This window comes from Schistocerca nitens, chromosome 6, assembly GCF_023898315.1.
Source record: "Schistocerca nitens isolate TAMUIC-IGC-003100 chromosome 6, iqSchNite1.1, whole genome shotgun sequence".
Classification (NCBI taxonomy): Eukaryota; Metazoa; Arthropoda; class Insecta; order Orthoptera; family Acrididae; genus Schistocerca; species Schistocerca nitens.
Window position 1 is genome coordinate 304,187,496 of NC_064619.1, and position 27,235 is coordinate 304,214,730.

The window sequence follows — 27,235 nt, forward strand, 5'->3', positions numbered from 1 at the left end:
GGATCTAAATACGTGACATAAATGGGTGTATATTTTGATTGCATTGACTTAGAAGATTGAATTTTTTACTCCGCCAAGAGACCGTATTTGACATAAATTTCAACTTGACACATTTTTCTGTTCATGAGAAAATGGGTCTTTACAGAGGGACAGAGAGGACATTAAAGTAATTCCACATGGGTTCCATTTTTATCGGCGGAGCTACAGAACTCCAAAAATAATTCACCAGTAGTGATCTTGGTAGACAGAGGTACATTTTACACAACAACACATGCACACATTGTTTATGTAAGGACTATGGTCTTAGATAGGGGGAAGAGGGACAGGGACAGTTGTCACTGTCACTGGGGGCGGCACATTGGGCAAGCGTTGAATCATACTGAGGTGATCATGCAGCCCTGGCAGAACTGCCAAAGCTGTGCCCTCACTCCTTCCACTTTCTCCGTACAATTACCTTTCTGCAATTTTTTTTGACTTGCAGTGGGCAAAATAAATGTTCATATGCCGAAACCTTAACACTGAATATTGTGATCTGGAAATACCTCGTATCAATATAGTGGGTTTCTAGAATGAAATTTTCACTCGACAGCGGAGTGTGCGCTGATATGAAACTTCCTGGCAGATTAAAACTGTGTGCCGGACCGAGACTCGAACTCGGGACCTTTGCCTTTCGCGGGCAAGCGCTCTACTAACTGAGCTACCCAAGCACGCTTCACGCCCCGTCCTCACAGCTTTAATTCCGCCAGTACCTCGTCTCCTACCTCCAAACTTCACAGAAGCTCTTCTGCGAACCTTGGAGAACTAACACCCCTGGAAGAAAGGATATTGCGGGGACATGGCTTAGCCACAGCCTGGCGGTTGTTTCTATAATTAAATTTTCACTCTACAGCCGAGTGTGCGCTGATATGAAACTTCCTGGCAGATTAAAACTGTGTGCCGGACCGAGACTCGAACTCGGGACCTTTGCCTTTCGCGGGCAAGCGCTCTACCAACTGAGCTACCCAAGCACGCTTCACGCCATGTCCTCACAGCTTTAATTCCGCCAGTACCTCGTCTCCTACCTTCCAAACCTCACAGAAGCTCTCCTGCGAACCTTGCAGAACTAGCACACTGGAAGAAAGGATATTGCGGAGATATGGCTTAGCCACAGTCTGTGGGTTGTTTCTAGAATGAAATTTTCACTCTACAGTGGAGTGTGCGCTGATATGAAATTGCCAGGAAGTCTTGACGGAGATAAGTTGGCGGCAGCTCCATTACACTCTGGGGAACATTCACGTGGACATCCATTGGTCCAGTGGAGCTCGTGCAAGGCACCACTCCTTCAAGACAATCATGTTTCCTGACGGCAGTGATAGTTTTCAGCAAGATAATGCGCCATGTCACAAGATGAGGAGTGTGATGGAGTGGTTCGAGGAACACAGTGGCGAGTTCGAATTGATGTGCTGGTCTCCCAACTCATCAGATCTGAACCCGTTCTAACACATCTTGGATGTGATTGAACGTGGCGTCACAGCTCACAGCCCACCTCCCCGGAATTTACCGGAATTATATGACTTTTGTATGCAGATGTGGAGGTAACTCCCTCCAGCGGCCTACCAAGGCCTCATCGCTTCGACGCCACGACGTGTCGCCGCTGGCATACATGCAAAAGGTGAAATGTCGTGGCTGATCAGTGTGTATCACTAAATGTACCTGCGAAGTAATATCATTGTACTCCACGTAGTTCATCAGATACGACGTCATATACACTGAGACGCGTTAAAACTGACTTTTGCTTAAAATGGAGAGAAAGTTACCGAGACTATATTCATCTAGTCTTTTTTTTTGCGTCTGCTCGCGGCGGACGTCGTAAGACATCCTTTTAAGTTAGTTGTTGATCGATTAATTCAGTTTTTTTTATTACAGAGGGCAGCTAACCCTCTGACCGAACACGCTGAGCTAACGTGCCGGCAGAGAAGGTAACTGAAACTTCCTGGCAGATTAAAACTGTGTGCCGGACCGAGAGTCGAACTCGGGACCTTTGCCTTTCGCGGGCAAGTGCTCTACCAACTGAGCTACCCAAGCATTACTTACACTCTCTCAGAGGCTGCCAAAAATTGCCACAGTGACGGTATTTCACGTCTCTCTGGCGGGATATTGGTAAAAATTTTCAACTAGCAATAATCGCACCTCAGTTCTACTTCACTGGTTCCGATATTGCCACTGCGCAAAGATCGTTTGATAATGATCGCACTTACCGACTTCCAATAAATTTTAAACATAATTTCAAACCTTTTTTTTTAAATTTCTTATGCTTAACCTCAAATATTTAACACATTAACTCCTTTGTAAAGAAATAATCACAAGTCTGAAGCTGTGTTACACGTAGGAGTTCAAGTCTTTAAAAGAATCGGTGGTTTATTGGTCAACAACTAAGTAACTTATAATGTGGAGCAGCTCTGGCATTAGGTAGATTTCGAGGAAGAGGGGAAGTTAGTGGCTCACGGAGCGAGCGCCACGGTGCCGGGCCGTCACTTAATACGGGTCCCCATTACGGAGCCCCGGCGTCGGAGCGGCCGGCGACCCCTGTGAATCAGGGCGGCAGCTGATGGTCCTCGCGGGAGCCGCTGCTGTGTGTTTACGAGTCGCCCGGAGTGCGTGCCGGCTCCGCCCGCGGGGAATCCCCTGTCGGGGGACGGTCGCGCTTAATGTCGCTTCCTCACGACACGCCGCCCCCCGGTGACCCAAGCAGTCCATATATCTCCCGTTTGTTTGAATACTGCTCCAGCGAGGATCACGACAGTCGCTACACGTTTCCCTCTGCACGTTCTCAAGTCTCTAGCTACAAATTAGTGCTGCCTGGTGTTCGCAGTAACTTGAGAATTAATTCCACGGAACACCGCCACTTTCTAAACAGTGTCACCAACTTCTGTCTAGGCTGTTTTCTCAAAGTTCGTACACATATTAGTGGACATTAATACGGGGTGTATCCATCACTCGCCCTTATGACAGCTTGAAGTCTGCTGGGGACACGTTCAATGAAGTACGTGAATGTCTGTGGTGGAATGACCAAGACCGTTTTTTGGAGTGAAGTCGACGTTCTCACTCATCCCAAAGATGTTCCATTGGGTTCAAGTCGAGACTCTGGACAGGCCAGTCTATTTCAGAAATATTATTGTTTACAGACTATGGCCTCAGGGGTGCTGCTGCTTTAGGACAGGGTGCACTATCATCGTGATACAAAAAATCATCATCTCCGAACTGCCCCTTAACTTGAGACCTGAGTTTCTCCTGGCGTATATAACTTTCATGTAACTGCCGGGAATTCAGCCAAGTAACACATTCAGCGACTGCCGATATTTCGGCGGGAGAACATCCCGCCATTTTCAAGGCAAACTGCAACGGACACGCAAATTTAAAATCTCGGTTCTCGGACTTTTGCAGGAAAGATAACACGCACACTGAACAACTAGTGCCACCAAAGATGACCAAAGTCAGAGGTATCGATATTGAGACTACGAACTCGCAGGTGAGGTAGCATTGACTCTGTCCCTCTGTTTTTTGAAAAGGGAGAGAGCCGGGTTACAGACAGAGCTTAAACAAAAACCTCCATCCCTGTTAACGAGCTTGCTCACTAATTTAATCTCAACTGCCTCCTTAATAACACTGTCACAGCAGCTGGACGTGCATGCCAATATCTCGGTGTTATTATATAACATGGGGTGACCAGTATCGAAGCAATGTTCGGCAATAGCAGATCTACTTGGCTGCTGTAATCGTGTGTTGCCGTTTATGCTCAGTACATCGGTCCTCCACGGTCCTAATAGTTTGATCAATATATGCCATGCCGCAGCTACAAGGAATGCGATATAAACCCGCCTTACGCAGACCAATATCATCCTTAACAAAACTCAAAAACACTCTAATTTTAGATGGAGGTCGGAAAACACATTTCACATCGTATTTCCGTAATATACGACCGATCTTGTTGGAAGTGTTTCCTACGTAAGGCAAAAAGGCAGTAGACTTAGGTGTCGACTCAGAATTATCATCAAGCACCCGATGTACAGTTGGTCGATAGCGCAAGGCACGTTCAATCTGTCTATCATTATAACCATTTTGACGAAACGTAACCTCAAGATGGGACAGCTCAGCCGGCAAAGTCTCAGCGTCGGAAACGACATGTGCCCTGTGTACCAAGGTACGAAGTACCCCTTCACGCTGAGCTGGATGGTGATAACTATTAGCCAGCAAGTACATGTCGGTATGAGTACGTTTCCTGTAGACTGCATGTCCCAATGATCCATCATCCTTCCTCCTAACCTCACCTGCGAGTTCGTAGTCTCACTAGCGATACCTCTGACTTTGGTCATCTTTGGTGGCACTAGTTGTTCAGTGTGTGTGTTATCCTTCCTGCACCAGTCCGAGAACCGAGGTTTTAAATTTGCATGTACGTAGCCTGTCCGTTGCAGTTTGCCTTGAAAATGGCGGGGTGTTCTCCCGCCGAAATATCGGCACTCGCTGAAAGTGTTACCTGGCTGAATTCCCGGAAGTTATTTGAATGCTTCTCAACTGCATGCGGTGCACAATGTCGTAAAATATCCTTTCGCATTTAGCGTTTTCGTAAGCGCTATAAAGGGATCACACCCTAACCACGAAAAACACCTCACCCTCATACCGCAACACCACCTCTTCCGCACTTCACTGTTCGCATTACACATTATGGCGGACAACGATCTACAGCCATTCGCTAAGCTTTAACTCTTCCTTCAGGTTGTCACAGAGTATAGCATGGTTCAACACTCGAAATATTTCATTTCCAGTGGTCCAATGTTCAGTGGCGTTGCTCTTATCACCTCAAACGTTACTTATAAGGGGAGGTCACGACGTTTGGAATGCGGATTTACTGCAAACTTCGTACACTCGTAGTACTCCATGAGGACAACAAAATGTGTAAGCAGTAGCGCGTACTTCTCAAGCGTTATTGAGAAAATCGCAAGATAATTTCAGTCATCAAATATGTTCCTGTGCGTGGCCGTTATTATCACGAAGCGGCGGCAGCTGAGTGGCTGCCGGCACGGTAGCTCAGCGTGTTCGGTTAGAGAGCTGGTTGGCCTCTGTAATAAGAAAGGATCAACAAACGAACTTGACCGGATGTCATGTGACGCCCACAACGACCAAACACAACGATCAACAACGAACAAAATGCAAAAAAAAGAAGAAGTTGTTAGCGTACAAGCCCCGTAATCGTAGGTCGTTGGTCGGTGGTCCGCGTCCCGTTCGTCAATTTTTTCTCCAACACAGTCATATTTTTTACTATTTATATTACAATTGATATAATGGGAGAAGTACGTGTAATCAGATGAACTTTTATTAAATTTACAATGTTATTTGGCAGTCTAAAAATTTTTATTATCGCAAATAATACAATATTCATAACTACCGACTAGTAAACGAATAAACGCATATGTAGTAGAAGTATGGTATTCTGCCTTATGGTCGGTCTTGTCATGGGTTAAACCTCTTCCACTTTTGTCTGTCCATAGCCAGTCTTTTCATTTCTGAATATTTGTCTCCTTTGATATTGTCCAACATTTGATATCTTCTTCTTCCTCTTCCCCTTTTTCCCTCCACCATTCCTTCTATTCCTTCCTTTAATAAACAGTCCCTCCTCAAACAATGTCCAATCCAGATCTGTTTTCTCTTTCTGATGACTTTCAGCATGTTTCTTTCTTCTCCAACCCTTCTTAATATTTATTCATTCCTTACTCGGTCTTCCCATTCAACTTTTTCCAGTCTTCTCCACATCCTCATCTCTAGTGCCTCCAATCTTCTTTCATCTTCCTTCCCCAATGTCCAGGTCTCCGCACCATATAAACCATATAAACGCATAAAGTGATACTGAAAATGTTTGCTTGTCCGTGATTTAAGAAATCCCTTATACCTGGAAGGACCCCGAACTACTTGTTACCTGCAAGTTTTGACTGCCACGGACAGCTTTCGAAAGATGTACAACTAATCGTCGCTTTCATCATTACGAGTACAAGTTGCAGGATGGTATTTTTCTTAAAAACATAAAGTTATACGGCACCACCTGCATTGAATAAATGCTATGTTTCCACTTACGCAAGGTCTTTTGAGGTTTTCCATGGAAAAACAAACCTCGCTAACATTTTTAAAAACCTCTTTCATCCGATAATTTGGAAGCAAACCATGCATAACGCAGCATTTCCTTAAATATCGGTGCTGATAATTGGTCATGCAGTACCGAGTGTATTTTAATAGCATCCTCACGAGAACCAATTTCTCGTTCTCTTTCGATTAAATAAGAACAATTCTGAAGACGTTTAATGAAATGTTTAACTTGCCTGTAGAAATAAACATCGCACGGTTGATAAATTGGCGTGCATTTCGAAGGTACGACTTTAACAGTACATGGTCCAAGTCCTTCGTAATCGGTGAAAATTTCATCGTACAAACCAGGATTCGTCTGACCCCCCCCCCCCCCCCAAGAATCTATTATTAATAAGAATTTTTCTTTCTTCACGTAGGGAAGCATGACGCTAGATAAAAATGAACAATGTAAATACGTGGTAAGTTTCCCGGATTTCCAACTCGTTACGACGACATTCGGAAGATCTTTCATTAATTTGTCAACGGTGTTCTAGGCCTTTGGTCCAAAGTTCCCCATGGCTTCTCGCAAACAAAGAAACACGTGTGACAATAATTCGCTACACAATGTTATCGCATATTGTGCCGTGTACGAGTGCGTCTCCTTATTCATATCGCGCCATCTGACAAACACGGTCTTCGAATTTGGTGGCTGATGGCTCTGAGCACTATGGGACTCAACTGCTGAGGTCATAAGTCCCCTAGAACTTAGAACTACTTAAACCTAACGAACCTAAGGACAACACACACACCCATGCCCGAGGCAGGATTCGAACCTGCGACCGTAGCGGTCGCGCGGTTCCAGACTGTAGCGCCAGAACCGCTCGGCCACCAGCGGCCGGCTCTTCGAATTTCTTTCGGCGAGAGTTCTGTTGTATGTGGACTGGCACTGGCAACCTGTCTGGTCTGTATTGATAACAATTTTTTTTTTTCGAAATTCAGGATGCCTGCCCTCGTCTGCAATTGAAACTTTCTCGCGGCTTCCAGCGTTTCTTCCGCTGACACACATTCCCTCAAACTCACATACTGCGTGATCTTCCTCTGCCGAATTCTGTGCCGTAGTTTGAATTTTTTTTTTATCCATGAAAGGGATGCTTTGAAGATGAAGTCCTCCGATTGGAATTGGCCTGCAGCAGCCAGAGCCCACTGCTATAGGTTTCTGGTTGTTATCTGAAAAGTAAAATCAAAGTTTCATTTATTAATATAATTATTTCTTCGAATGAGGTTGTTGAATATATAGAAAATTAGATGTAGAGTGATAAAAATGAACACTTACTTGCTGATAATTTTGGCGAGACTCCACGAAACGGTCATAGTCCACGAATCAATTACCGAATATTTATCGATCGTTGATCCTCCAGATTTTATATTTTCTTCCCATCTGTTCAATTCGTCTTTTTTTTTGTCAAACTTCTAGACCCTTTTATCTCGAGAGTTCGAAGACTCCATTTGGGGTGTTCTTTCGCCAGTTTAACAACTTTTATTTTGGTCTCCAACGGAAAATAATCGCCTTTTGACGCCTTTTCTGCTGGCTCATAATCTTCATCGTCGGACGAATTTTCTTCGACTTCACCGAATTGATCTTCTTTGTCTACTTCATCAAAATGAAAAAGGTCCTCGTCAATGACGAGTATTTTTTCTCCTAACCTTTCCATGGTAGCACGATACAGTTCTTCTCCAATCACCATTGCATCGGCAGAAATCGTGGCTTATGCTTCGGTGTCAATGACGTCCAAATCTTGAAGAAGACTGTCACAGTATGCGAACGCATCTTTCAAACGACGTTTCGCAACTGCACTATGGATTGAATATTCATGACATTCCTCGTCCGCAGTTCTCGACGAACCGGGTGTCACTTCCATTTTTCTAGTCACGATGTAAGGTTTTATACATCACGAACAATTCGCACGTACGTTATTTCTTCCTGCTACGTAAGCAAGGTCTCACCGTTGTGCGAGTTAACCGTCGAATGATCCCATTCTAATCCGGTACGAGCCTGGCCCTCCTCTCGTTGGTCGTTTACTGGTCGGTAGTTGTGAATATTATATTATTTGTGATAATAAAACTTTGTAGACTGCCAAATAACATTGTAAATTTAATGAAAGTTCATCTGATTACACGTATTTTTCCCGTTATGTCAAATGTAATATAAATAGTGAAGTATATGACTGCGTTGGAAAAAAAAATGACGAACGGGGCTCCATCCAGCGACCAACGACCTACGATTACGGGGCTTGGACGCTAACCACTTTTTTTTTATCTCATTTTCTTCTGTCTTGAATTTGTTCGTGGCGGACGTCCGATGACATCCGCTCAGGTTGTTCGTTGATCCGTTTTTTATTACATCTACATAATTACTCTGCAATTCACATTTAAGTGCTTGGCAGAGGGTTCATCGAACCACAATCATACTATCTCTCTACCATTCCACTCCCGAACAGCGCGCGGGAAAAACGAATACCTAAACCTTCCTGTTCGAGCTCTGATTTCTCTAATTTTATTTTGATGATCATTCCTACCTATGTAGGTTGGGCTCAACGAAATATTTTCGCATTCGGAAGAGAAAGTTGGTGACTGAAATTTCGTAAACAGATCTCGCCGCGACGAAAAACGTCTTTGCTTTAATGACTTCCATCCCAACTCGCATATCATATCTGCCACACTCTCTCACCTATTACGTGATAATACAAAACGAGCTGCCTTTTTTTGCACCCTTTCGATGTCCTCCGTCAATCCCACCTGGTAAGGATCCCACACCGCGTAGCAATATTCTAAAAGAGGACGAACGAGTGTAGTGTAAGCTGTCTCTTTAGTGAACTTGTTGCATCTTCTAAGTGTCCTGTCAATGAAACGCAACCTTTGGCTCGCCTTCCCCACAATATTATCTATGTGGTCTTTCCAACTGAAGTTGTTCGTAATTTTAACACCCAGGTACTTAGTTGAATTGACAGCCGTGAGAATTGTACTATTTATCGAGTAATCGAATTCGAACGGATTTCTTTTGGAACTCATGTGGATCACCTCTCACTTTTCGTTATTTAGCGTCAACTGCCACCTGCCACACCATACAGCAATCTTTTCTAAATCGCTTTGCATCTGATACTGGTCTTCGGATGACCTTACTAGACGGTAAATTACAGCATCATCTGCGAACAACCTAAGAGAACTGCTCAGATTGTCACCCAGGTCATTTATATAGATCAGGAACAGCAGAGGTCCCAGGACGCTTCCCTGGGGAACACCTGACATCACTTCAGTTTTACTCGATGATTTGCCGTCTATTACTACGAACTGCGACCTTCCTGACAGGAAATCACGAATCCAGTCGCACAACTGAGACAATACCCCATAGGCCCGCAGCTTGATTAGAAGTCGCTTGTGAGGAACGGTGTCAAAAGCTTTCCGGAAATCTAGAATACGGAATCAACTTGAGATCCCCTGTCGATAGCAGCCATTACTTCGTGCGAGTAAAGAGCTAGCTGCGTTGCACAAGAACGATGTTTTCTGAAACCATGCTGATTACGTATCAATAGATCGTTCCCTTCGAGGTGATTCATAATGTTTGAATACAGTATATGCTCCAAAACCCTACAGCAAACCGACGTCAATGATATAGGTCTGTAGTTAGATGGATTACTCCTACTACCCTTCTTAAACTCTGGTGCGACCTGCGCAATTTTCCAACCTGTAGGTACAGATCTATCGGTGAGCGAGCGGTTGTATATGATTGCTAAGTAGGGAGCTATTGCATCGGCGTAATCTGAAAGGAACCGAGTCGGTATACAATCTGGACCTGAAGACTTGCCCGTATCAAGCGATTTGAGTTGCTTCGCAACCCCTGAGGTATCTACTTCTAAGAAACTCATGCTAGCAGCTGTTCGTGTTTCAAATTCTGGAATATTCCATTCGTCTTCCCTGGTGAAGGAATTTCGGAAAACTTCGTTCAATAACTCCGCTTTAGCGGCACAGTCGTCGGTAACAGTACCATCGGCACTGCGCAGTGAAGGTATTGACTGCGTCTTGCCGCTTGTGTACTTTACATACGACCAGAATTTCTTCGGATTTTCTACCAAATTTCGAGACGATGTTTCGTTGTGGAACCTATTAAAGGCCTCTCGCATTGAAGTCCGTGCCAAATTTCGCGCGTCTGTAAATTTTAGCCAATCTTCGGGATTTCGCGTTCTTCTGAACTTCGCATGCTTTTTCCGTTGCCTCTGCAACAGCGTTCGGACCTGTTTTGTGTACCATGGTGAATCAGTTCCATTTAATACCAATTTATGAGGTATGAATCTCTCAATTGCTGTTGCTACTACATCTTTGAATTTGAGCCACATCTTGTCTACATTTGCATAGTCAGTTCGGAAGGAACGGAGATTGTCTCTTAGGAAGGCTTCTAGTGACACTTGATCCGCTTTTTAAATAAAATTATTTTGCGTTTGTTTCTGGTGGATTTGGAAGAAACGGTATTGAGCCTAGCTACAACAACCTTGTGTTCACTAATCCCTGTATCAGTCATGATGCTCTCTATTAGCTCTGGATTGTTTGAGGCTAAGAGGTCAAGTGTGTTTTCGCAACCATTTACAATTCGCGTGGGTTCGTGGACTAACTGCTCGAAATAATTTTCGGAGAAAGCATTTAGGACAATCTCGGAAGATGTTTTCTGCCTACCACCGGTTTTGAACAAGTATTTTTGCCAACATATCGAGGGAAGGTTGAAGTCCCCACAACTATAACCGTATGAGTGGGGTATTTATTTGTTACGAGACTCAAATTTTCTCTGAACTGTTCAGCAACTATATCATCGGAGTCTGGGGCTCGGTAGAAGGAGCCAATTATTAACTTAGTTCGGCTGTTAAGTATAACATCCACCCATACCAATTTGCACGGAGTATCTACTTCGACTTCACTACAAAATAAACCGCTACTGACAGACACAAACACTCCACCACCAATTCTACCCAATCTATCTTTCCTGAACACCGTCTGAGACTTCGGAAAAATTTCCACAGAACTTATTTCAGGCTTTAGCCAGCTTTCTGTACCTATAAAGATTTCAGATTCTGTGCTTTCTATTAGCGCTTGAAACTCAGTGACTTTCCCAGCACAACTACAACAATTTACAACTACAATTCCGACTGTTCCTTGATCCAAGCACGTCCTGTATTTGCCATGCACCCTTTGAGATTGCAGCCCACCCCGTACTTTCCCGAGGCCTTCTAACCTAAAAAACCGCCCAGTCCACGCCACACAGCCTCCGCTACCCGTGTAACCGCCAGGTGTAGTGAACTCCTGACCTATTCAGCCGAACCCGAAACCCCACCACCCTATGGCGCAAGTCAAGGAATCTGCAGCCAACACGGTCGCAAAACCGTCTGAGCCTCTGATTCAGACCCTCCACCCAGCTCTGCACCAAAGGTACGCAGTCGGTTCTGTCAACGATGCTGCAGATGGGGAGCTCTGCCTTCATCTCGTAAGCAAGACCGGCAGCCTTCACCAAATCAGATAGCCGCTGGAATCACAGAGAATTTCCTCAGATCCAAAGCGACACACGTCATTAGTGCCGACATGTGCCACCACCTGCAGCTGGCTGCACCCTGTGCTCTTCATGGCATCCGGAAGGACCCTTTCCACACCAGGAATGACTCCACCCGGAATGCACACTGGATTTCTTCCCCTCCTTAGCCGTCATATCCCTAAGGGGCCCCATTACGCGCCTAACATTGGAGCTCCCAACTACCAATAAGCCCACCCTCTGCGATTGCCCGGACCTTGAAGACTGAGAATCATCCTCTGAAACAGGGCAGGCAGCTGCATCTGGCTCAGCCACAGATAGTACCTGAAACCTGTTTGTCAGATGCACCGGGAAGGTTTTCTGATCAGCCTCCGGGGACGTCTTTCGCTGCCTGCCACGCCTTGGAATGACCTCCCAATCAACCACAGGCAAGGGCTCAGCCCCACTGCGGGCAGCAACTGGGGCAACCACAGAAGCAGACCGATCTGGGGACAGACGGGACGAGATTGACATCCCCGTGATACCCAAGTCCAGCTCCCCACAGTGGTGCCCATTGGCAACAGCCTCAAGCTGTGCGACTGAAGTCAGCGCCGCCTGCAGCTGTGAGGGAAGGGATGCCAACTCAGCCCTCATCCGAACACAGCAATCACAGTCCCTGTCCATTGTAATCGATGTTGAACAACAGTTACTGAAAGACGAGTCCGTGCCTAGATAACGCAAGGGAAACACGCAAAGAATGTATGAACTAACCTGTACAAATGCCTAACGACTGCGCCACAATCTGCCTGAATTTACGATTACAGTAACTAAAACTCGAAATTACACCTCCTATACGAAACTCACACGCAATTTAAGTAAGAATCTACGAAGTAAACACAAAAGAAGCTATATACGTATCTTTCTACGCTGTCGATGTGCACCAACTGGGAGCTCAGGCCACACTGGTCTCTGAGAGCCTACTAGACAGACAAGTGCCACTGACGTACCAAAACAATACAAATGCCTAACGACTGCGCTACAATCTGCCTGAATTTACGATTACAGTGACTAAAACTCGAAATTACACCTCCTATACGAAACTCACACGCAATTTAAGTAAGAATCTACGAAGTAAACACAGAAAAGAAGCTATATACGTATCTTTCTGCGCTGTCGATGTGCACCAACTGGGAGCTCAGGCCACACTGAGGGTAGCTAAACCCTCTGACCGAACACGCTGAGCTACCGTGGCGGCAGCGACTCAGCTGCCGCCGTTTCGTGATAATAACGGCCACGCACAGGTACATATTTGATGACTGAAATTATCTTGCGATTTTCTCAATAACGCTTGAGAAGTACGCGCCACTGCTTACACATTTTGTTGTCCTCATGGAGTACTACGAGTGTACGAAATTTGCAGTAAATCTGCGTTGCAAACGTCGTGGCCTCCCCTTGTTAGTATTGACTACAGAAATGTATGGCTTATGAAACTCCTTGCCAAAGTCACTGTGCTAGTCGGACTGCTGGTAGCCCATTGGAAGTCGCCAGGGATTCCCTCTGCATATTTCATGCAACTTTCCCCTGGGTGGGGAGACACTCCGTAAGTGAGGGTAGGGCACTTTTTCTCCATCTTGGTCCGTGGGAAATTTAAGTATGATTTCTCGTCAGAGTTCTGACCGCGTAATGTGATCGAATTCGTCCTTACTTCCAGGAGGCTCTAAACGGATTAATTAAGAAACAGAGGACATGAACAGGGTTTATAATACATAAAGAAAAAGTTCATCATTAAAGCCGGCCGGAGTGGCCGAGCGGTTCTAGGCGCTACAGTTTGGAACCGCGCGGCCGCTACGGTCGCTGGTCCGAATCCTGCCTCGGGCATGGGTGTGAGTGATGTCCTTAGATTAGTTACGTTTAAGTAGTTCTAAGTTCTAGGGGACTGATGACCTCAGAAGTTAAGGCTCAGAGCCATTTGAGCCATTTCATCATTAACATATTTACAGACAGAATATTAAAAAAAGATGTTTGGCCGTTTCCCACTGGTGACGGTCACCAGCGATGGTCACCGACAGAGATACATATGTTTGAACCAGGATATTACACTGGCTCGCCGAGCCACTGTGACGAGCAATGACTCACCCTTGCCACATGTGACGGACAAGATCATTGTGTTCACAACAGTCACCGTCGGACATGCATTAGTTTGAATTGGAGAGTTCGCACTAGGACACAGATCACAGACACAGCGCTGCAGATGTACCAACAGACAGGCAGTCATTTCTGAGACAGTGACCTGAAACATTCATTGTACACTATACTGTACACATTGTAGCCATGAGTTTAGATTTGATTAACACGGAAGATTTTATAAGTGAAGTAGAAAGTCGTCCTGCTATTTGGGATATCAAAAGCGATGACTATAGCAACAAAGTGGTTAAAACGAATTCTTGGCAAGAAATTATAACGAAATTTGTGCCTGATTTCAGTGAGAAGACCTTGGATGAAAAAAACAAAATTGGTAAGATGTATATTCTTTTTCCAAAATTAATACCTTATTTTTCTGACCACAAAAGACTACCGGTATTTAATTGCTACCCCTGTACGAGGCTAGGAGGGTAGTAACCTTCAAGCACATTTGCATCCCTCACCCCTTTTGTTTTGCGTTTACCAGTATCAAGTGTAACGTTATGCAGTCTTAATGCGATAAGAAGGGACGCAATGGATGAGCGTGGAAACAATGAACTCACCCCTACAGGGCGAGTGAGAGAAAATCTGAAAAAAAACTTATATATCAGGATTTTCATGACAAAATTAAGGCTGCGTCTTGTCGTCGTCTTAAGGTGCTCCGCCTTATGGTCCGAAAAATACATTTAAAATATTATTCTTAATTATTCTTATTTACGCATATGTGGATGGATACTACAATAACGAATTTTATTTATTTGTCATAATATTATCGAAGTACAAGTTCCTGACACTCGATAATTTTAATCGTAAGTTCCAGTCAGTTCAGTCAATGCAACAATATGACTTGTTACAGTTAATATAGTAATAACTGCGCAATGTGCATCACAAATACAATAGCAGATGAACAATGAGGCCTAACCACATTAACGTTCACATAACATTTCTAGCAATTAGATTTTTTGCCTTCAGGGCTAACGAAGTAGTCTGCAGAGTCATCTCTAATACTGTTCGCAATGTTTCCTCCACGGACTAAGCAAGGTGACATGTCCTGCAATCTCTGAGTAGTTAACATATCCTCAAACTCTATTCCATCGCGATCACGCACAAAGTTATGGAAGAGGCAACAAAAAATGGTTCAAATGGCTCTGAGCACTATGGGACTCAACTGCTGAGGTCGTAAGTCCCCTAGAACTTAGAACTACTTAAACCTAACTAACCTAAGGACAACACACACATCCATGCCCGAGGCAGGATTCGAACCTGCGACCGTAGCGGTCGCGCGGTTCCAGACTGTAGCGCCAGAACCGCTCGGCCACCAGCGGCCGGCGAAGAGGCAACATGTCTTTACAATAGACACTACTAAATCTAGTTTAATATCGAGTGGCCTATGGAAAATGCGCCATTTGTTTGCAAGAATTTCAAAACTGCACTCGACATACCTTCCTGCTGTAGACAGTCTATAGTAGAACACACGTTTTTTAATGTCTAAATACTTTCCTCCAAAACGCCGTAGAATAAATTTTGACCACCCGAAACCTTCATCACCTACTAACGTGAATGGCATAGGTCTTTCAAACGATAACGACAGTGGTTTGGGTGCAGGGAAATCTAGCGTACCATCTTGTATTTAACACGGAATTACGAAACACAGTTGAGCCGGACGATTTCCCATACGCTCCAACATCTACAAACAAGAATTTGTACGTCGAATCACAAACAGTCAACAACCGAATGGAAAAGTAGTTCTTATAATTATTATGGAAGAGTGAACCACTGGAAGGTGGTTTTATAATTCTGATGTGCTTTTTGTCCTTTGCACCCACACAATGGGGAAAGTTGGCCCTTTTATGGATTCCTTCAGCTGAGGTAAGCCATAGCTCCTTCGGGAGGTGAGGAAAACATTTTCACTTCATTTTACGCCATATGGCAAAGCAAACGTCTCGTATAATATACGAGAAAGTTGATACATCAATTCTGCACTGAAAGTGTAAGTCTATCATGGATGATCTGGCCCCCAAGTATCCGTAACAAAAAGATAAAGCGTTTGAAGCAAAACTACAGAAATATACGATTTGCAGACACGAATACACACACACGCATACATACACACGAAGGATAATGTTACAGTACTATGGTTGTTTTTATTTGTTGCAGGGACAATTATTCAAAGGAAATTGAAGAGCTTAAGGACCAGTTATACCAGAGAGTTACTGAGGCAAAAGACCGAAAAGATTGGTTCTGCAGTAACTGGTAGGAACAAGTACATCTACTTCTATCATCGACAATTCTTAACAACTGACTGTAAGGGCACTAGTATTGAGAATGATGATGATAGTGACAGATATGAGTTTGATGGAGGAGAAATTTTAGAGCAGGAGGCACGTGAAAAAACTGCTGTGCAACCACAAAAAAGGTTGCGTGAAAAGAAGAGTCTTGAAGAAGAAGATGACATGCTGTATAACATTTTGAAGAAAAAGTACACCACAAAAAACAATTCAACACAACAAACAGACGAAGATAGCTTGTTCATGAAGTCTTTAGTGCCTGAATTAAAAAAAAAAAATACCCAGTCATGCAAGACTGAAAGTGAAATCTGATTTGATGTCATTATTAATCCTCAACAGTATTACAGAGCTTCCGTTTCTTCCCCAACAGGATTTGTACCGGTACCAAATTATTCTACTGGGGGTCCATATCACGGCTGTGCACATCGTGGAACAGTTCATGGCTACACTGGAGGACAGTCCAGGTTGTCCGATCAATTACCATCTGTGTGTTCGCCAACGGCTCTGAGTACAGTGACGAATCTTTAATATACTTTTCAATAGCACAGGCAGAGCAACAATGAAAGTAGGCTATCCATGAAGTTTTACAATAATTTGTAATGTATACTAATACCAGCTCAAATCTGTGAAATATGCTGTCAGTAAAATAACATAATATTGCAGTACTTACTGTAATGTGCGAGCAAGTTTTTTCCTCTGCTGCGATAGCCTTCCGTAGTATAGTGTCCATTCCTGTGATTTCTTCTTTCACTTCTCCTAGCAATTCATCAAATGAAGTTTTCGACATTAGAGAGTACTGAAAAAACTTCTTCTCATCTTGTCTCAGATCGACATAAAGAGTATAAAACAATCCTTTCTCCATCCGATCACGTAGCAGTGGATGTACGTGTAATGAACATTTTTTCTTCATTCTCCTCCTCCTCCTTCCTAGAAGTACTAACAGAAGTATGGACCAAAACAAGCTAAAAATGTCCGTAAACATGGATTCTAAAATGCATACCCTAAGAGCTATGAGTCCCTGTTCATTGTCACCACTGTGCAACTCATCCCTTCTACTGCTGTAAGCTGTTTGCTGTTACGAACGACTAACAGAATCCAGTAAAGAAATGAGGACACACTCCTCTGCTGTTGTCCATGGATACAACAAGCAATAATCATATATTCGTTTTTTAACTGTTTGTTTGACAGTTCTGAGTGCAACGAAAAAATTAGTTGTCATGGAACCAGTTTGTGTTTTGATAAGTCTGTGAAACGCTTTCACATTTTAGTTTTATCTTTGCCCTTACCGTCGTAATGGAAGCTTATTATTCCACGTGGGAAGTGGCAAACAGCATAATGAACACCTCCTATAGCGATGGCACAAGTGCAGATCGTATGTAATACGTACCAAGTAGATTACATTAGAAGATCTGCTGTTTGAAAATTTCAAAATAATTGAATACTGTGTTCTAATTTGTTTACTCATGTGCTTACTGCGTTCTGTTCGTCGTTCGTAAGAGCAAACGACATGCAGTAGAAGAGATGTATATCACAGTAGCAGATATAAAGAAGTGCTCATAGCTCTTTACGTTCGGATTTTAGAGCCCATGCTTGCTGGCCATTTTTTCTTGTTCTGTACCACATTACCCACTACCTCTCTGAGTATGAAATTCTTTTTTAACACTCCATATAACAACCAAGAACTTTCACATTGCTCAGAACAGCCATCACTAAAGTACAGCCGGCCGGAGTGGCCGTGCGGTTCTAGGAGCTACAGTCTGGAGCCGGGCGACCGCTACGCTCGCAGGTTCGAATCCTGCCTCGGGCATGGATGTGTGTGATGTCCTTAGGTTGGTTAGGTTTAATTAGTTCTAAGTTCTAGGTGACTGATGACCTCAGAAGTTAAGTCGCATAGTGCTCAGAGCCATTTGAACCATTTTGAACTAAAGTACAGCTGCAGCCAAAAATTCACTGCAACACGAGTGAAAGTAAAACACTGATACTGAAAGGAAAACTGGCATTGTTAGTAACTTACTACGCAAGTAGTGCCTACAGAGTGGCAATGAACGTGTCGTTCCTCTAAAAGTCAAATTTTGCCTCTACGCTGATATTCTGCTTGGGGAGAAACTCTCGAAATAAATCATAGAGATTAAAGAGATGATGGCTTCTATGAGGGAAGTCGGTCGGGTGACAAGATGGGACGGTGGTGGTGTTGGGGGGGGGGGGGGGGGGCGTGGGGCGTGGTTATGTGGCCGGCAGGCTGCTGCAGTGTTTCTGTCCGAGACTGTTGCTCCAGCCGATTTAAAATAGTGTCACTTTGTCGCTGGCGTCACTACGTGACTCTGTCCAAGATAATTAACAGCAAAACTGCGAAGAGACCTTAGGCGGCAAGTGCCTGGAACTGAATGGGATAACCGGCCAGACCAGTCGACGGTAAACCTCCGATGCCAAAAACTGGTGAGTACGCCAGAGGCCAAGTCCTATTGCTGGAACATAGAAAGCAGACAATGCCTCCATTCCTCAGAGGTTTCCCTTCCTGCCTAGTCGCCAACCTTCGCAAAGGCAAGTGCCTGGAAATGAATGGGATAACCGGCCAGACCAGTCGACGGTAAACCTCCGATGCCAAAAACTGGTGAGTACGCCAGAGGCCAAGTCCTATTGCTGGAACATAGAAAGCAGACAATGCCTCCATTCCTCAGAGGTTTCCCTTCCTGCCTAGTCGCCAACCTTCGCAATGGAGTACGTTTTCTGTATCAAAGCGCCACTTTGAAGAAGCAATTGTTTCAGTTTTCAGCGGATTCTAAAGGTTGTCGCCATCTTGGAGAAACTGCTAAGTTATTTCATGATGATCGTATCACATGTCAGGTTCCGGTACGCTGTTCTGCAGCATGTAAGGAATCTGGCTATGATTGCCTCTTCAATTTTTCTTTGAGAAGAAAATTTACATGTAAAATAGTGCAAACATGGAAACAAAACTAATATTAATAATTAAATACACAAGACTGATACTGAAATGGAAACTGGTATTTTTAGTAAATTACTACGCAAGTAGTAGATTCATTTTTGTGGATTTTAAGAACCAAAGCTAAAGTGCCGTCTTGTCCCAGTACTGAGTATAAAAGATGAATACTATTTTTATTATAAGAAAGTATAAGACAGTATATTAATTAATTAAACTTTGCTTTTTATTTCTGATTGAACAGTATTTAATGAAAGGATTTTTATGACGAAAATTAATATGCTTCTACATAAGCGTTTTCAGTAAAAAATTAGTCACTAATTGTTCTCGTTCAAAGTTTGAGCAGTCCTCAATCCACCACGTGTGAAAATTACAACGCACTATCCTGTCCCCTGGCAGATCTAATAACATGCAGCGCACTGTACTACACTTTCATTGGAAGCTTTCCTTTGTTGTTCTAAATGTTCTTATTCCACCATGCGTGTTTTCTTATTGATCAACTTCGTATTTAAAGGTGAGCCAATTAAAACACTTGTGCTTTGAGTTGTGTGACTTTTCTGGTTTCTCACACATGACCTTTCTTTAGGCAATGGTTCGAAATCGAAAATGCTTCGGCACCATTTTAGCTTAACCCTAGCAATACGAACACAGTTTCAGTAACGTGTAATACCAACGTGTTTATGAAGGTGGGGGAATGAACTTTATGACCACCACAAAAAAATTAAAAACCAGATTTTGTGAACTGTTGTTGACATTTATTAACATATTTTTTAAAGAGGCAATGATGTGTATGTACTATCCAGAGCCTGAAAATATTGAATATGAGGTTCACAGTGAAAAGTGACATCTACTATTAATACTTAAATTTTTAGGTTAAGTTTAGCTAAAAAATTTGAAACAATTATGGAATCTGATAGAACAATTAATTAAAAACAATAAATATTTATTTCAAAACTTTAAAGTATAAAGTATATGACTAGATTACAATATTTCAAAAGATGGGCATAAAGTAACCCATTTCCTCAAGTGTTGGTGTTGGTAAGATTAATGGGAACAACCGTCTAGGCCCTGGTTATTAATTATTCTCAACCTCAGGTTCGTCACGAGATTAATTAGGAATTTCTGAGTTAAGTTTTAGCTGTCATAGCCTGAACAGCAATATTTTCAGTTCCAGTATGACACGTAACAAGATCACAATCTGTGGTTTTGCCGCAACAAAAATGTGGTCATCAAACACAAGGAAATCACAAGGTTTGATCTCACGTTAAATGAACCCATTGTCTGCATCACCGAGTGTAGCTGTTTTTAAATAAGCAGAGCTCAGTAGATGGCGATGTTGTCATACTTCCCTAGTCAACTTATCACAGTCTCTATGTTAAAAGTGTTTGACTTTTGGAGTAAGTTTAAAAGAATAAGACATGAATAAATAGTGACTGCAAAAGAAGTAATGTCTAATGTAGTCGTTTGTAGCTAGGAATAACCGAATATATTAACAATTATTCCATCAGAGCTTATGTTAAATGTCTTGAAACTATAACACGTCAGACAATGTACAGGGAGGTTGTAAAGTCAGTACCTATTTGTAACAACGAATGTTTCAAAAAGTATACCCTCTATCATAGTTTTATTTCCATTGAATACATTACTAGGGTGTACCATTTGGTTGTTAAGTAACATTTCGGCATATTCACCCGCATTTCCCACACAAATCTTGAATCTTTTAAGACAGAATCCATGACTTTTCTTAGCATGCCAACTGGGGCTTTGCAAACACTTCACGGATATTTTATTCAAAGCTGTTAATATCTTTTGGTTTTAACTTGTACACTCGTTACTTAGCCCGACCCCAAAGGACGAAGCCGCAGGGGTTATATCAGGGCTGCGTGCAGGCCATTCTGTCGGTGCCAGCTGCCAGTCCATTTGCCAGGGAAATTGTCATTAAGCCATCCTCTCACTGGAATTACGTAGTGGGATGGAGCTACATCCTGCCTGAAGAGTAATTTCACTCCGTTTTTCCATTCTTGAATCAGAGGTCATACAAACGTTCTAAGCATCTCAAAGTATCGTGCACCATTCATGGTGTCGCTTAGCAAATATGGGCCAATGAATGTGCTTGACGTCATCCCACACCAGGCGATTACCTTGGGTTTTCATTGCATTTTTTTTACCTATTACATCTGTTTCCAAATTTGACCAATAATGATAATTGTGGTGGTTCACGAAATCTCCAACGTGAAATACCGCTTCATCAGGCTACAGAACATAGTCGTACAGATCGGGATAATCACCACCACGACCAACCGTAATCTCGCAAAATTCCATCCTCCTATGGCAACGACCTTGCCGCAGTGGATACGCCGGTTCCCGTGAGATCACCAAAGTTAAGCGCTGTCGGGCGTGATAGGCACTTGGATGGGTGACCATCCAAGCCGCCATGCGCTGTTGCCATTTTTCGGTCCGCCCCTGGTAGCTGAGTGGTCAGCGCGACGGAATGTCATACCTAACGGCCCGGGTTCGATTCCCGGCTGGGCCGGAGATTTTCTCCGCTCAGGGACTGGGTATTGTGTTGTCCTTATCATCATCATTTCATCCCCATCGACGAGCAAGTCACCGAAGTGGCGTCAGCTAGAAAGACTTGCACCAGGCGAACGGTCTACACGACGGGAGGCCCTAGCCGCACGACATTTCCATTTTTTTTCCCATTCTCCTTCCGCGATCCTCACTGAACGATTGTTGCATGTAATTTGGCTTCCAAGATCGAAGAAACAGCTTCCTTTTTGAAATGGTTGTTACCGTGTGACATGACAATCCCGTTTCCCTAGCAGCTTGTCTTGTTGACTCTGAAGGACTCTGCTCAAAGATGTGATGAACAACATTCACATTGTCTTCCGATTTTGGTGTTGACGGTCTTCCAGATCGACTTGCATCTTTCACGTTACCAGTTGTCGTTAATTTCTTAGGAGAGTTTTTTTTATTGTCTTAGGGTCATGCGTTGCATTTCTACCTCTTTCTTGCCTTCATTATCTATGAGCTTGCGCTACCGATCGCCAAACTTCATACCTGGCGGCAACCTTAGCTCTGTCTTCTATTGTGAGTACACCAGCCATTCTTTAGTTTTCACTCGATCAACCTCTCAAATCATCAATGGTAAACTTAATATTAGTCAAGGTTATTACACGCCAACAATCCTACTTTCTAGGATAATAGGTACTGACTTCACAACCACTCTGTATACGACAATTATGTGACTACACTGAACTGGCGGCAGTGATATCACTGTGCGAGTTTTTAGTGTCTCGCCTTGTGAAGCGTGTGCAGTAGCGGTAGCAAAGCGAGCGAACTGTCTTTCTGGAAATCGAGATGGGAGCTAACGAACTAAAAGAGCGACCTAGTTCGCGACGGAACCGCGAACTAAACTGAACGTTCCCAGTCGCGAACTATTGTGCGCAAGACTAGTTCTTATGCACCCACTCCTTGTTCATTGAAAACTTACATTCTAACACTACTTCAAATAGAGATAAAAAAAAGTGGGACATCATTTGAAATAACCTATTCTCCATAAAATAGTCAGTTAAAAGTCTAATTAAAACCCAAGCAACAGCCCAGAACAACAAAGGTTCAAAGGGCGAAAACCGAAAACGCAGGAAGCCAGAAATCTCCCAACAAAAGAAGCAATCGAAACTCTTCAAGAAATTAATTACAGTTTGCTAATTTCTAGAATTCTGAAAATCGTGACGTCAGCAGTTATTCAGGTTAACCAAATTATGCAGTAAACCGCAGGGAACCGTCAAAGTTGCAATATTAATTTCCTTTATTACTTGATGACTAGTTTCGAGCTTAAGCGCATTATCAAATCATCCTAAAAAACAGAAACCAAGTAGTAAGCACTTTATACATTACAAAACCGTGTCACAGTATAAAGATAACTGATTGACAACTGGTACATATCAATAAGCTATGCAGTAACATATATCAAGACGTTCACATGAATTTTCATTATACTAAACACATCTTTAGTATAAAGCAGGAAAGCGCTAAAATTCATTCACCTCAGACATCGAAATATGGAAGATATTAGGAAGACTTATTGGAACACTTATTGGAACAGCGCCGTCGACGAGCAGGTCTACTTTACAAATATATTTTTTTCTCTTTTTCAGTTTATTGTGAAGTGGTTTTCCGCACATGCTGTAACAAGCATCACAAAATACATATTTCAAATACAAGCAAAATCTTTGCAAGATGATATTTAACTTACAATTTTTCGCTGGAGTCCTTACTATTACCTTATGCATGCACTCCACGTTTATCGTTTTAAATTCGAGAAGAATTGTCATAGTTATTCAAAATTCACCAGCACAAATTTTCGGGGCTGTCTGTACGGAGTTAGGATCTGTAAGGCGTTAGGAGAAATTATTTTATACTTCAGTGCGTTTTAAAAACTTGTCGTATTCAAAAGGTTTCTTGTTTAAATAATTATTTTCTGCTTTTTAGGTTTGTGTGTGTACGGAGGCGTACTAGCTATCGTTCTTCCTGTGAAACATTCAATACTGAAACAGGGAAAGGGGAAATATGAGGTCTACAATTTTGCTTCCGCTGTTTTGCAATAGACGGCAATAGCGCCAAGTGGGATCAGGTGGTTGGTCATAGGTGTAATACAATAAGCTTAGGCATCTGTAAACATAATTCCATAAAATATTAGCCGATTTGTGATTGCATCATAAGGTTATTCTCGATGAAGTACGTCAACGTACGTACCCATTTCTCGCCATTGGCGGGAAGTTTTAATTTTCTGCTTTAACATGAAGAAATCTGCGGCTGTGGCTCTTAAAATGCTGGGTAAGACCAATGGTGAGGAAACTATTAGTGGAAGAACGTGCAGTGAATGTTTTCAACGCCTTAAAAACGGAATTTTGATGTTGAAGACCAGCATGGCGGTGGAAAACAGAACGTTTTCGTAGCTACTGAAACACCGTCACAGGACATTATTATCGAATGCAATTGATGCGTTCGAGCCCAGAACTGAAACACAAACGGCCACATTATAGCGATAGAAACGTAAAGGTAATATTGCAGCAGGTCAGTGCTCGACCCCACGCCTCAAAACCCGTCAAAATATACATGGAAACGTTGAAATGAGAAGTCCTATCCCTCCCGCCGTATTCTCCAACGTCGCTCTCTCTGACTACCACCTTTCTCGATCAGTGGCATACAGTCTGGCTCACCAGCACTTCCGATCAAATGAAACAAGTGCAAAATTGAATCGATCCATGGATCCCCACAAAAGACGCCCAGTTCTTCCGCCACGGGATTCGTATGTTATCCAAATATGGGAGAATGTAGTGGCCAGCGATGGGCAATACTATGAATCGTAATTTTTTTTGTAAGTTTTTCGCAATAAAGCCCCGAACTTCGAGAAAAAACGGCGGAAGCAAAGTTGTAGACCTAGTAGCAGGGGTACACGAAGTACCCTCCTCCACACACAAGACACAAAGCGAATTAATATGGTGCTGTCATCCAGTTCCGAGCTCGGGGAAGATCAGTTTGGATTCCGTAGAAATGTTGGAACACGTGAGGCAATACTGACCCTACGACTTATTTTAGAAGAAAGATTAAGGAAAGGCAAACCTACGTTTCTAGCATATGTAGACTTAGAGAAAGCTTTTGACAATGTTGATTGGAATACTCTCTTTCAAATTCTGAAGGTGGCAGGGGTAAAATACAGGGAGCGAAAGGCTATTTACAATTTGTACAGAAAACAGATGGCAGTTATAAGAGTCGAGGGGCATGAAAGGGAAGCAGTGGTTTGGAAGGGAGTGAGACAGGGTTGTAGCCTATCCCCGATGTTATTCAATCTGTATACTGAGCAAGCAATAAAGGAAACAAAAGAAAAGTTCGGAGTAGGTATATTAAAATCCATGGAGAAGAAATAAAAACTTTAAGGTTCGCCGATGACATTGTAAGTCTGTCAGAGACAGCCAAGGACCAGGAGGAGCAGCTGAATGGAATGGACAGTGTCTTGAAAGGAGGGTATAAGATGAACATCAACATAAGCAAAACGAGGATAATGGAATGTAATCGAATTAAGTCGGGTGATGCTTAGGGAATTAGATTAGGAAATGAGACACTTAAAGTAGTAAAGGTATTTTGCTATTTGGGGAGCAAAATAACTGATGATGGTCGAAGAGAGAGGATATAAAATGTAGACTGGCAATGGCAAGGAAAGCGTTTCTGAAGAAGAGAAATTTGTTAACATCGAGTATAGATTTAAGTGTCAGGAAGTTGTTTCTGAAAGTATTTGTATGGAGTGTAGCCATGTATGGAAGTGAAACGTGGAAGATAAATAGTTTGGACAAGAAGAGAATAGAAGCTTTCGAAATGTGGTGCTACAGAAGAATGCTGAAGATTAGATGGGTAGATCACATAACTAATGAGGAGGTATTGAATAGAATTGGGGAGAAGAGGAGCTTGTGGCACAACTTGACTAGAAGAAGGGATCGGTTGGTAGGACATGTTCTGAGGCATCGAGGGATCACCAATTTAGTACTGGAGGGCAGCATAGAGGGTAAAAATCGTAGAGGGAGACCAAGAGATGAATACACTAAGGAGATTCAGAAGGCTGTAGGCTGCAGTAGGTACTGGGAGATGAAGAAGCTTGCACAGGATAGAGTAGCATGGAGAGCTGCATCAAGCCACTCTCAGGCTGAAGACCACAACAACAACAACAAGTCGGAAGGTTGCCTTGAGAGTACCGTACTGAGTTGACTGCAAGCGCTAAGCTGAACTGTCTAACTGGTGGTCCGTGAGTGTACAGGGCGCGTCGTGTTTGGTGGCTGTCAGCAGAAGAATTCTCGTCCGCCAGTATAAGGCGGAATCGATGTAGTCTGTGGTTGACAGCGTTCGCTATTGGCTGCTGCCCACTCTAGTGGCCGATGTATACGACACGCTGAAGGAAGCGGCGCAGGAGGAAGAAGAGGTCTGCGGTTATGAGCGCTGTCTGGAGTCTGCTGCCAGGAATTGAGAGACGCCAGACAAGTGGTTGTGCCTGTGTGGTGGTGGCATCCCGTGGTGTTAGTGGCGTACCTCTTGCTTGTTACGCAACACTTTCATAGTTTTCTTGCCAAATGTAGTCTGTTATCTTTATTTGCAACCCTGTATTGCATGTTACCTGGCTATTACATATTAGCATCCCTCTGAGTAGTTCGCTACATTTCATCTTATGCAAATTACTTTTCCACAAGATGTGCCTTATTACAACAAGTTACAGTCTCTACTAGTTTGGGGTTTGGCCACTTTGATCATTCTGGTAGTGAATTATGCTCACAAATGTACACGGTATTCCATAATACCGGAATATCTACTATACTGATCAGATACATGTGCAGAGAAGTAAAACGTCTACGTTGTGATAGGTACAGTGATGTATTTACAGAGTTGCAAATGTCCATGTGTGCTTGCTTACATTACCACCTGACCGCGTGGAAAGCCAGGTACACACTGGTAACCCTGCGCAAGTAGTCTGTAGTGGCGCTGCTGGTAAATTCCTGCAACAGTGTTGCTGAGTCAATTGCATGGAAGTGTGAAGCACTCAGGCGACTATATTTTGGTCTGAGGAGAGGAAATGACATTGTTCTGTTAGTGTACACAGTATTTTGTAGAACGAAAAGCGACGGAAACTGCTGGATACTTAGCTAACAACATCTCGTGCTCCCATCTGACTGACTACTTAAATCCCAGGACTAGTGGTAACAGGTACCATGTATCAGAAACAATAGGGAGGTAAGAATTAGCATACTAAAAAAAAAAAAAAATGAGAGCTCAAAAATGCTCAAATGTCTTTGAATTCCTAAGGGACCAAACTGCTTAGGTCGTCGGTCCCTAGACTTACACACTACCGAAACTAACTTATGCTAAGAACAACACACACACCCATGCCCGAGGGAGGACTCGAACCTCCGGCGGGAGGGCCGCGTCGTCCGTGACATGACGCCTCAAACCGCACTGTCACTCCGAGCGGCGATATGAGAGCACAAAGGGGATCCATGCGAAAAAAAAAAAGTTCAAATGGCTCTGAGCACTATGGGACTTAACAGCTATGGTCATCAGTCCCCTAGAACTTAGAACTACTTAAACCTAACTAACCTAAGGACAGCACACAAATCCCAGTCCATGCGAAACTTTCGCACT

The 27,235-nt window shown here is 43.2% G+C and overlaps 1 non-coding gene across 1 annotated transcript; it reads right to left on the reverse strand.

Annotated features, from left to right (window-relative positions):
* Positions 1-2,075: 2,075 nt before the first annotated feature.
* On the reverse strand, positions 2,076-2,214 carry LOC126191728 (U4 spliceosomal RNA). Its single transcript, XR_007538451.1, has one exon. It is a non-coding gene; the product is annotated as a U4 spliceosomal RNA (small nuclear RNA).
* Between the last annotated feature and the right edge of the window lie 25,021 nt (positions 2,215-27,235).